We start from the raw sequence: 12,224 nt of genomic DNA, 5'->3' as shown, positions 1-12,224 counted from the left end.
TCCTTCATTCTTTGCATCTCTGGTCTTTTTCACCTTCTTCCCCAACTGCTAACATAACCAATGACCTGTTTTTAAACCACCATCAAAGATCCTCTCTCTTTCCTGCCTTTTCCTTTCATTTAGCACTCCTAAGTGAAAAGCGTTCTTCTAGGTGCTAGGAACGCAGAGATGAAAGACAAAAGAGTAGTAGGTATGATAAAATCATACACAGTGTACTTTGGGATTCCAAAGAAGAAAGCCTTTTAAGTCACTGTGGAAAGTCTTGTTCACAAACAAGGTAGTACTCTGATTTGACTAGGGTACAGAGGCGGCAGTTGGAAATCTCAGACAAGGAAACAGCTCATGCAGAGGCAAGGAGGACGAAAAGGCATTTAGGTACCAGGGCCACCGAAGGAGATGAAACATGCTGAGGAGTTCAGGGTTTGTTCCTCTAGAGCAGTGAGAAACTATTGAAAGACTTTGAGCATTGGGGTGATAAAATCAGATTTGGGTTTTAGGAAGATCACTTTGACAACAGCATAGGAGAGGAGGTTGTAAGGAAGCCCAGTTGGGAAGTTTCTAGAGTAAAACTAGAGCTCTTAAGTTAAAACACTCATAGAGAGAGAGAAAACCAGAGAATCTTTGAGAATACCTGTCTCCATGAACTGCTAGCTCCAGTTGGCAGGAGTGGTAAAGAACCCACCTGCCAGTGCAGGAGATGTAAGAGACATGAGTTCGATCCCTGGGTTGAGAAGATTCCCTGGAGGACGAAATGGCAACCCATTCTTGCCTGGAGAATCCCATGGACAGAGGAGCCTGCCATGGGGTCACAAAGAATTGGACATGACTGACGTGACAGCATAGCATGGCTCCATGAACGGACTTTCAGCAGTATTTGATATTTGACATTATTAGCCTCATCCTTTTCAATAAGGAATGAACAGTTATATGACAGCTCTTATGCATGTGGCATTCTCTGTGTTTGGAGATATATAGAAGAAAGCTAAAGTATAATTTCTGCTTTTCAGGAGAATAGAACCTTAAGGGGAAAGGTAGGACATACACATGATAGCCAATTAAAAATAGTTCAAGCTAGCATATAATTAAAACTGTGCGTGTTAGAGATGATCAGTGTTATAGAACTTCAAATGATCAGATTGGCTCCTCTGAAAATATCTCAGGAGATAAATAGGGTGAGCAAATGGTAGTACAAATTATGAGTTCATATTGAGCAGAGAGTTTCTGAAGGGAGTTAAATGTAGGAGAATTTTAGCTTCTGTGATCTAAATGAAATTCTAATTTAGGTAAGAAAACTTATAATCTTTAATATAAAGTAGTGGTAATTAAAAAGCTGCGGGATGGAATTCCTTGAAGCTGAATCATAAAGGACATATCAAGAACAAGATCATCAGTCATCATCAGTTCAGTTGTTCCGTCATATCCAGCTCTTTGTGACCCCCATGGACCGCAGCATGCCAGGCCTCCCTGTCCATCACCAACTCCCGGAGCTTACTCAAACTCATGTCCATCGAGTCAGGGATGCCATCCAACCATCTCATCCTCTGTCGTCCCCTGCTAGGAGAAGAACAAGATACAGTAATGAAAACAATCCAGTAAGAATAGCCTAGCATGTGATTCAGAGAAAATGCTTATAAACACATGAGGGTCTCTATGAAAGTTTAGTGTCATGGAAATTAGGGGATCGCGTATGACCTCCTGCGATGGCCTTTCTTATCTTTCTGCTTAATTAAAATCACACTCATCCTTGAAGTCCTGCTTAATTCCCATACCATGGCAGCTAATTAATTGCTTTTTAAACATTCTTTGAGTGTGACCTATTTTCAGTACAGTTTGTTTTTCCCTCAGCTAAGTTTGCCGTTTCTGGAGAATGTGAACTTGCTGACAGATATCTGTATATCCCTTGACAGTATCTAGCCCTCTGTTGTTCTTTAGTTGCTAAGTCGTGTGGGGTCTTTGCGACCCCAAAAACTGTAACCTGCCAGGTTCCTCTCTGTGGGATTTCCCAGGCAAGAATACTGGCGTGGGTTGCCATGTCCTTCTCCAGAGAATCTTCCCAACCCAGGGATCGAACCCACGTCTTCTGCATTGGCAGGCAGTCAGATTTTTTATCACTGAGCCACGAGGGAGGAAACAAATCAATCTGTCAAGCAACTTTAGAAATAATTTGGGCATGCCATCTCATGGATATTTCTGTCTGCGTCAGTCAGTGTTTAAGTGTACACGTTAGCACTATATTTTGGCCGTGGTTTTCTCATCATCTCATGTTATCTTGGCTGTAAGATGACACTTATGCACGCATATCTGCTTCTCAGTACTCACTCTAGTCCAGATTGCTTGATGGATAGTTACTGATCTCAGTGCTATGTAAAATAAAATAGACTTAGGTAAATATACCTACACATATATATCAACTTCAAAGAATAAGCAATTGGTAGTTAGATGAGAGGATATAGAAAAGGAAATGGATGAGTAACAGGGTGGAATTTGAGAATGAGTGGTCAGTTTGGTACGTGGGTGACATTTTTCTGTGTAGTCAAGTCCTAATTATCCACCTCAGATAAGGCAGCTCTCCACCTGAAGGGTGTCTACTGACCCTGCTCCCTGCAGCTGAGAGGCTCGTCCTTCTGTGAAGGGGATCTGGCTGTGCATCCCCACAAGAGTTTTACATGGTACAGAATTCTGGTTGAAAAGTTTTTTTTTTCTCTCTCAACATTTAAAATATATAGTTTTCTGGCTTTTGGTATTGTTAAGAACTCTGCTGTCATTCTAACCGTTGGTCTCTTTTAGGTCTGTCCCCTTTTCTGAGACTGTTTTTCATGACTCCTGTCTTTGGAGTTCTGCAGTTTCATTGAAGTGTGTATTTCTTTGTACTTCTCCTGCTAGTGGTATACAGTACCTCCTTGGTCTGTGAATTCACGTGTTTAGCAGTTGTGGAAAACTTGTAGTCATTCTCTCTTGAAATATTGAGATTCTCTCACTTGCCTCCCTCCTGGGAATCTAATTATTGGGTTGGCCACAAAGTTCATTCAGGTGCAGAAAAGCCATACCATCTTTTGGCCAACCCAGTATACTCCTATTCAGCCTTCTCATTCTGCCCTCCATTTCTCTTGACATCACTTTCACATTTTCCTTGTCTCCCTTATGGCATTCTGGATAGTTTTATTTTCACTTTCTACCGGTTCATGAAATTTCTCTTCAAACAGCAGCCTGAATTGCTGTTTCGTATTAAATATTTCAGGAATTCTATCGAATGAGTTTCCATTTCAAAAATTATGTTTGTAGATTTTTTAAATCTATTATTTCAAGTAATTCCTTGTAGATTGGTAACCTGTGACTATATTTCCTATTTCTATAAACGTTACATACTTACCTATTCCATCATTCAGTATTTGACAATTTCAGTATCTGCAGTTCTAAGTTTGATGCTGTGACTCAGTCATAGTGGCTTGTTTTCTCATGTGTTTGGTGGCTTTATATTTTGAGCTCTTTGGTGAATCAGTTAGTGGGAATCCTGGAGAAAATATTGTTCTAGCTGATTGATAGGAGGCACAGCTAACCTGCAATCACGTCAGCCTATGGGCCTGGTGATTTAGGCTAGCGAGGGAGTTCCTGGCTCCCTGTCTCAACTTACCAACTGGCCCAAGGCTCACCTTTCCCAAATAAATAGCAACCACACTTGTGTGACCTTTCCCATCTCATCCACCTAATAGCCACTACTTGATGAGCCCTAGCTCCTTATTGGGCTGGTGCCAATTCATAATAATTTTTGAAGTGGGGGACTCTTTGGAGATCTCCCCTCAATCAGGCAAGATCTGTGAGATCTCAAATAGTGAGTTCTTTCCAGATTTAACTGGTTCGGACTTTGCTGATGCTCCTACTCAGACGTATTGTCGGAAGTCATACTGTCGGAAGAAACCTGAGCATATTTATTTTCCTAATGCTTTACTTTAAGACAAACTGCTTAGCTCTTTAACAGCCTGAACAATATGAATGAACTCAATGACCTTAACCAGTTACAGTGCGTGCAGTCACGTCAAACTCTTTGCCACCCCATGGACTGTAGCCTGTCAGGCACCTCTGTCCATGGAATTTTTCAGGAAAGAATCCTGGAGTGAGTTGCCATTTCCTCCTCCAGGGAATCTTCCCGACCCAGGGACTGAACCCATATCTCTTGCGTCTCCTGCACTGCAGGTGGATTCTTTACCACTAGTGCCACCTGGGAAGCCAAATTACCTTAACACATTTTATAAAATCACTGATAAAATATTTGTGATTCACTAGAGGGGTTTCTGGAGAAGGAAATGGCAACCCACTCCAGTACTCTTGCCTGGAAAATCCCATGGACGGAGGAGCCTAATAGGCCGCAGTCCATGGGATCGCTAGGAGTCGGATATGACTGAGCGACTTCACTTTCACTTTCACGCATTGGAGAAGGAAATGGCAACCAACTCCAGTGTTCTTGCCTGGAGAATCCCAGGGACGGGGGAGCCTGCTGGGCTGCCATCTGTGGGGTCGCACAGAGTCAGACATGACTGAAGTGACTTAGCAGCAGCAACAGCAGCAGACGGGTTTCCCCAGTGGCTCAGCAGTAAAGAATCTGCCTGCATTGCAGAAGATGCAAGAGACCCAGGTTCAATCCCTGGTTTGGGAAGATCCCCAACCCAATCTAGCATTCTTGCCTGAAGATTCCCATGGATACAGGAGCCTGGCCGGCTGCGGTCCATAGCGTCACAAAGAGTCAGACACAGCTGAAGTGACTGAGCAGTCAGGCAGACAGAGGAAATAAAATGGAAGATTTCATATTCGACATGATTAGGTAGGTGGTTAGTAGTCTTTGGAATCATAAATACAATTCACACCTTAGCTTTATCACTTGCTGTAAGAATCTCAATAAGTTGTATTTAATTATAAGACTCAGTTCCTCATTTGTAAAGCAGAATAAACTTATTGTGTTATTTTGAGAAATAAAGGAGATGATGTGTATACATTCACTGAGGACAGAACCTGATGCACAGTACATACTTAGTAACTAGAAGCTTCTATGAATATCACATTATGTTGTTTCTATTTTACTATTCCCATAAACTACTCAAATTTTTCCTTGAACTGGTGTGGTGTGACTTCAGAGACAACTGTAAATAAGTTTTATTGGCATATCTTTGCTATAGTGATGCGCTAGAATTTACTTTATTGAGTATTTTTAATACCATTATATGATAGAGTAAAGTGATGATCCTCGAAAGCAGTAACGAGAATGAAACAATGACAGTTTCCGTGGGACAGAAAAGTGCCATAGGTCACCAACCACTGAAATGAAAGAATTATCAAAGGTGATAGACACTAATGCTTGCTATAGTTTAGAAGCTGACAGACTACAACCTACAGAGCAAATCTGCCCCAATTATGTCCCTGCAAACAAAGTCATACTGAAACACTTCCAAGTTGTTCATGTATTGTCTATGGCTGCTTTTCTGTGATTGTGGTTTCCATTGTGCCCAGCCTCTGACAGATAAGGATAAGAGGCTTATGGAAGCTTCCTGATGGGAGAGACTGACTGTGGGGGAAACTGGGTCTTGTTCTAATTGGTGGGGCCATACTCAGTGAATCTTTAACCCAATTTTCTGTTGATGGGTGGGGCTGTGTTCCCTCCCTGTTGTTTCACCTGAGACCAAACCATGGTGGAGGTAATGAAGACAATGTCGACCGCCTTCAAAAGGTCTCGTACATGCACTGGCACACTCAGCGCCTCCCCATCCTGCAGCAGGCCACTGCTGACTCAACCCTCTGCCAGAGACTCCTGGACACTCACAGGCAAGTCTGGGTCAACTGTTTTGTGGGGTCACTGCTCAAAGCTATGGTTTTTCCTAGAGTCATGTATGGGTGTGCAAGTTGGACTCTAAAGAAAGCTTAGGAATTGATGCTTTTGAACTGTGGTGTTGGAGAAGACTCTTGAGAGTCCCTTGGACTGCAAGGAGATCAAAGCAGTTAATCCTAAAGGAAATCAGTCCTGTATATTCAATTGAAAGGACTGATGCTGAAGCTGAAGCTCCAATACTTCGGTCACCTGAAGCAAAGAACAGACTCACTGGAAAAGACCGTGATGCCAGGAAAGATTGAAGGTGGGAGGAGAAGGGAATGACAGAGGATGAGATGGCTGGATGGCATCACCAACGCAATGGACATGAGTTTGAGCAAGCTCCGCGAGTTGGTGAAGGACAGGGAAGCCTGGGGTGCTGCAGGCCATGGGGTTGCAAAGAATTGGACCTGACTGATCACATGGACCACAGCCTTGTCTAACTCAATGAAACTGAGCCATGCCATGTGGGGCCACCCAAGACGGGCGGGTCATGATGGAGAGGTCTGACAGAATGTGGTCCACGGGAGAAGGGAATGGCAAACCACTTCAGTATACTTGCCTTAAGAACCCCATGAAGAGTATGAGAAGGCAAAATGATAGGATACTGAATGAGGAACTCCCCAGGTCGGTAGGTGCCCAGTATGCTAATGGAGATCAGTGGAGAAGTAACTCCAGAAAGAATGAGGGGATGGAGCCAAAGGAAAAACAATACCCAGTTGTGGAGGTGACTGGTGATAGAAGCAAGGTCCGGTGCTGTAAAGAGCAATATTGCATAGGAACCTGGAATGTTAGGTCCATGAATCAAGGCAAATTGGAAGTAGTCAAATAGGAGATGGCAAGCATGAACGTCGACATTCTAGGAATCAGTGAACTAAGATGGACTGGAATGGGTGAATTTAACTCAGATGAGCATTGTATCTACTACTGTGGGCAGGAATCCCTTAGAAGAAATGGAGTAGCCATCATGGTCAACAAAAGAGTCCGAAATGCAGTACTTGGATGCAATCTCAAAAACGACAGAATGATCTCTGTTCGTTTCCAAGGCAAACCATTCAGTATTACAGTAATCCAAGCCTATGCCCCAACCAGTAACGGTGAAGAAGCCAAAGTTGAACGGTCCTCTGATGACCTACAAGACCTTTTAGAACTAACACCCCAAAAAGATGTCCTTTTGATTATAGAGGACTGGAATGCAAAAGTAGGAAGTCAAGAAACACCTGGAGTAACAGGCAAATTTGGCCTTGGAGCACAGAATGAAGCAGGGCAAAGGGTAATAGGGTTTTGCCAAGAGAATGCACTGGTCGTAGCACACACCCTCTATCAACAACACAAGAGAAGACGCTACACATGGACATCACCAGATGGTCAATACCGAAGTCAGACTGATTATATTCTTTGCAGCCAAAGATGGAGAAGCTCTATACACCTAGCAAAAACAAGACCAGGAGCTGACTGTGGCTCTGATCATGAAGTCCTAATAGCCAAATTCAGACTTAAATTGAAGAAAGTAGGGAAAACCACGAGACCATTCAGATATGACCTAAATCAAATCCCTTACGATTATACAGTGGAAATGAGAAATAGATTGAAGGGACTAGATCTGATAGAGTGCCAGACGGAGGTTCGTGACATTGTATAGGAGACAGGGATCAAGACCATCCCCATGGAGAAGAAACGCAAATAGCTTACAAATAGCTGTGAAAAGAAGAGAAGAAAAAGCAAAGGAGAAAAGGAAAGATATAAGCATCTGAATGCAGAGTTCCAAAGAATAGCAAGGAGAGCTCAGAAAGCCTTCCTCTGCAATGAATGCAAAGAAATAGAGGAAAACAACAGAATAGGAAAGACAAGAGATCTCTTCAAGAAAATTAGAGATACCAAGGGAATATTGCAAGCCAAGATAGGCTTGATAAAGGACAGAAATGGTATGGACCAAACAGAAGAAGAAGATATTAAGAAGAGGTGGCAAGAATACACAGAAGAACTGTACAAAAAAAGATCTTCACGACCCAGATAACCACGATGGTGTGATCATTCACCTAGATCCAAACATCCTGAAATGTGAAGTCAAGTGGGCCTTAGCATCACTACGAACACAGCTAGTGGAGGTAATGGAATTCCAGTAGAGCTCTTTCAAATCCTGAAAGATGATACTGTGAAAGTGCTGCAGTCAATATGCCAGGAAATTTGGAAAACTCAGCAGTGGCCACAGGACTGGAAAATGTCAGTTTTCATTCCAATCCCAAAGAAAGGCAATGGCAAAGAATGCTCAAACTACCACACAGTTGCAGTCATCTCACACGCTAGTAAAGTCATGCTCAAAATTCTCCAAGCCAGGCTTGAGCAGTATGTGAACCGTGAACTTGCAGATGTTCAAGCTGGTTTTAGAAAAGGCAGAGGAACCAGACCAAATTGCCAACATCTGCTGGATCATGGAAAAAGCAAGAGAGATCCAGAAAAACATATATTTCTGCTTTCTTGACTATGCCAAAGCCTTTGACTGTGTGGAACACAATAAACTGTGGGAAATTCTGAAAGAGCTGGGAATACCAGATCACCTGACCTCCCTCTTGAGAAATCTGTATGCAGGGCAAGAAGCAACAGTTAGAACTGGACATGGAACAAGAGACAGGTACCAAATAGGAAAAAGAGTACGACAAGGCTGTATATTGTCACCCTGCTTACTTAACTTCTATGCAGAGGACATCAAGAGGAACGCAGGGCTGGAAGAAGCACAAGCTGGAATCAAGATTGCCGTGAGAAATATCAATAACCTCAGATATGCAGATGGCACCACTTATGGCAGACAGTGAAGAGGAAGTAAAAAACCTCCTGGTGAAAGTGAAAGAGGAGAGTGAAAAAGTTGGCTTGAAGCTCAACATTCTGAAAACTAAGATCATGGCATCTGGTCCCCTCACTTCATGGGAAATAGATGGAGAAACAGTGGAAACAGTGTCAGACTATTTTGGGGGGCTCCAAAAGTACTGCAGATGCTGATTGCAGCCATGAAATTAAAAGCCGCTTACTCCTTGTAAGGGAAGCTATGACCAACCAAGGTGACATATTAAAAAGCGAAGACATTACTGTGCCAACCAAGGTCCATCTAGTCAAGGCTATGGGTTTTCCAGTGGTCATGTATGGATGTGAGAGTTGGACTGTGAGGAAAGCTGATCACCAGAGAATTGACGCTTTTGAACTGTGGTGTTGGAGAAGACTCTTGAGAGTCCCGTGGATTGCAAGGAGATCCCACCAGTCCATCCTAAAGGAGATCAGTCCTGGGTGTTCATTGGAAGGACTGGTGCTAAAGCCGAAACTCTAATTCTTTGATCACCTCATGCGAAGAGTTGACTCACTGGAAAAGACTCTGATGCTTGGAGGGATTGGGGGCAGGAGGCAAGGTGACGACAGAGAATGAGATGGTTGGATGGCATCACCGACGTGATGGACATGGGTTTGAGTGAACTCCGGGAGTTGGTGATGGACAGGGAGACCTTGCGTGCTGTGATTCATGGGATCAAAAAGAGTTGGACAGGATGAGTGACTGAACTGAACTGAACTGAGCGAATGAACTGACTGATATCTGCTTTCGCACTACACCAGCTGAGCTGAGTTGTTGCAACAAAAACCACGTGGCTGACAAAGCCTAAAATATCTGCTGTATGACCTTACAAAGTTTGCTGTGCCCTGCTGTAGACTGTGGCAAGAACACTCAATTTTTTCCTAAATATGTATAAGCCATTTGTACACTAGATGGTATATGTCAGAAGATAGTGAAGGACAGGGAAGCCTGGCGAGCTGCAGTTCACAGGGTCACAAAGGGTCGGACACAACTTAACGAATGAACACCACCACCACCACCGCCAGATACATCTGCAGTTAAGCCTAAAACAAAACTCATGGCTTAGGCTATTTAGTCTGTTTCGCAGCGACCAAAATGTCGTGTATATTTTAAAGTACTTATCCAGAAGTGTCCCTTGATAACATTTTACAGCCTGTACATAATAGTATGAATACTTTTAAAATAAATTTAATATTCTACACTTCTAAAATACAATATTTCAAAATGTTTTCCTATAAGAGACTTAGAATATGTTTCCAGTAAGTCTCCCTCTTTCCCTCTATTCCAGGCACTGAACAATTTTGAGGAAAATTTAGTTTGGTGCTAGGAAGTCACAGGCAGGATACTTAGCACTTTAAAGATTAGTTCAGTCAGTTCAGTTCAGTTCAGTTGCTCAGTCGTGTCCGACTCCTTGCGACCCCATGAATCACAGCACACCAGGCCTCTCTGTCCATCACCAACTCCCGGAGTTCACTCAAACTCATGTCCATCGAGTCGGTGATGCCATCCAGCCATGTCATTCTCTGTTGTCCCTGTCTCCTCCCACCCCCAATCCCTCCCAGCATCAGAGTCTTTTCCAGTGAGTCAACTCGTCGCATGAGGTGGCCCAAGTATTGGAGTTTAAGCTTTAGCATCAGTCCTTCCAATGAACACCCAGGATTGATCTCCTTTAGAATGGACTGGTTGGATCTCCTTGAAGTCCATGGGACTCTCAAGAGTCTTCTCCAGCACCACAGTTCAAAAGCATCAATTCTTCGGCGATCAACTTTCTTCACAGTGCACCTCTCACATCCATACATGAAAAACATGGGAAAACCCATAACCTTGAACAGACGGACTTTTGTTGGCAAAGTGATGTCTCTGCTTTTTAATATGCTATTTAAGTTGGGCGTAACTTTCCTTCCAAGGACTAAACCACTTTTACTTTCATGGCTGCAGTCACCATATGCAGTGATTTTGGAGCCCCCCAAAATAAAGTCTGACACTGTTTCCACTGTTTCCCCATCTATTTCCCACGAAGTGATGGGACCAAATGCCATGATCTTTGTTTTCTGAATGTTCAGCTTCAAGCCAACCTTTTCACTCTCCTCTTTCACTTTCATCAAGAGGCTTTTTAGTTCCTCTTCCCTTCCTACCATAATGGTGGTGTTATCTGCATATCTGAGGTTATTGATATTTCTCCCGGCAATCTTGATTCCAGCTTGTGCTTCTTCCAGCCCAGCGTTCCTCATGAGGTACTCTGCATATAAAGTTTAGTAGCAGGAAAGAAGAAAAGATTAGTAGTACATACTATATATTTATAGAGAATTATTTGCTGTCATTAATGTTGGAAAAGCAAAACATACCCGTTTCCTTATTGTCCTTTCATAAACAATGCTGATTCCTTTTGGTCATGTCTGATAAACGGGAAATACTCTTATCAGAAAATGAAACTAAAATCATAAGTTAGATATGATGTTGTTATTTCTACTTTTGTATGTTTCTGAATCAGGATTAGATAAACAACAGATGGGCTGCCTTGTGTGGATGTAAATAGGAATAATGGGTTTTTTGCTTGTGTTCTACACAAACAATTTTTTTTTTTAATTCTACAAATGGCTCTAATGTGAACTTGACAGTCTTATCTAAGCTGTATCTATCACATTAACACATTTCTATTATTGAAACACAGGTTCTAGTATCATAATTCCTTGGGACATAGATCTTTGGATTAGATGGATGAAAGAGAAAAAAACGAAGGGGGATACTTTAGGAAAGGAAACACGTTCTTTGGAAAATCATAGTTGAAAAGACAAAATGATGATGCTAATACAGAATCCAAGAACAATTCTTTTTTAAACCTCAGCAATTATGTACTTGCAACAACAGAATAATGAAATTTTTCTTTGTGCATGACATTCTAGTAAGAGGCTTCACTTTATTTTCTCATTTAATCTTCACAGCCACCTATGAGGTAGATATTACTGTATTTAACATATTATTCCCTGTATTTCACATGAGGAAACTGAGACTCAAAGTGTTACAGACAGGATTTTAAACCCCATGTTTTTAATAAATATGTTACATGTGCATGGCTTTCTAGAAATATCAACAAACTTTGAAATGTGTAACTCTTTCATAAAATGCTTTGAGCCTCTTGCTGCTGCTGCTAAGTCACTTCAGTCGTGTCCGACTCTGTGCGACCCCATAGACGGCAGCCCATCAGGCTCCCCCATCCCTGGGATTCTCCAGGCAAGAACACTGGAGTGGGTTGCCATTTCCTTCTCCCATGCATGAAGTGAAAAGTGAAAATGAAGTCGCTCAGTCGTGTCCGACTCTTCGCTTCCCCATGGACTACAACTTACCAGGCTCCTCTGTCCATGGGATTTTCCAGGGAAGAGTACTGGAGTGGGTGGCCATTGCCTTCTCCATTGGAGCGTCTTAGAAGCCCCTAAATAAAGAGAAGGAACTACTTACAAAAAAAAAAAAAAGCCTTAGTACCTGGAAAATTACTGTTACTCAAATAACACATAAGGTGAAACATATTCTAGG

This window comes from Moschus berezovskii, unplaced genomic scaffold (assembly GCF_049115385.1).
Source record: "Moschus berezovskii isolate FMDL1 unplaced genomic scaffold, NW_MosBer_1.0 29, whole genome shotgun sequence".
In the NCBI taxonomy this organism is placed as follows: Eukaryota; Metazoa; Chordata; class Mammalia; order Artiodactyla; family Moschidae; genus Moschus; species Moschus berezovskii.
The sequence above is the reverse complement of the archived record's forward strand: the minus strand, read 5'-3'. Positions refer to the sequence as shown.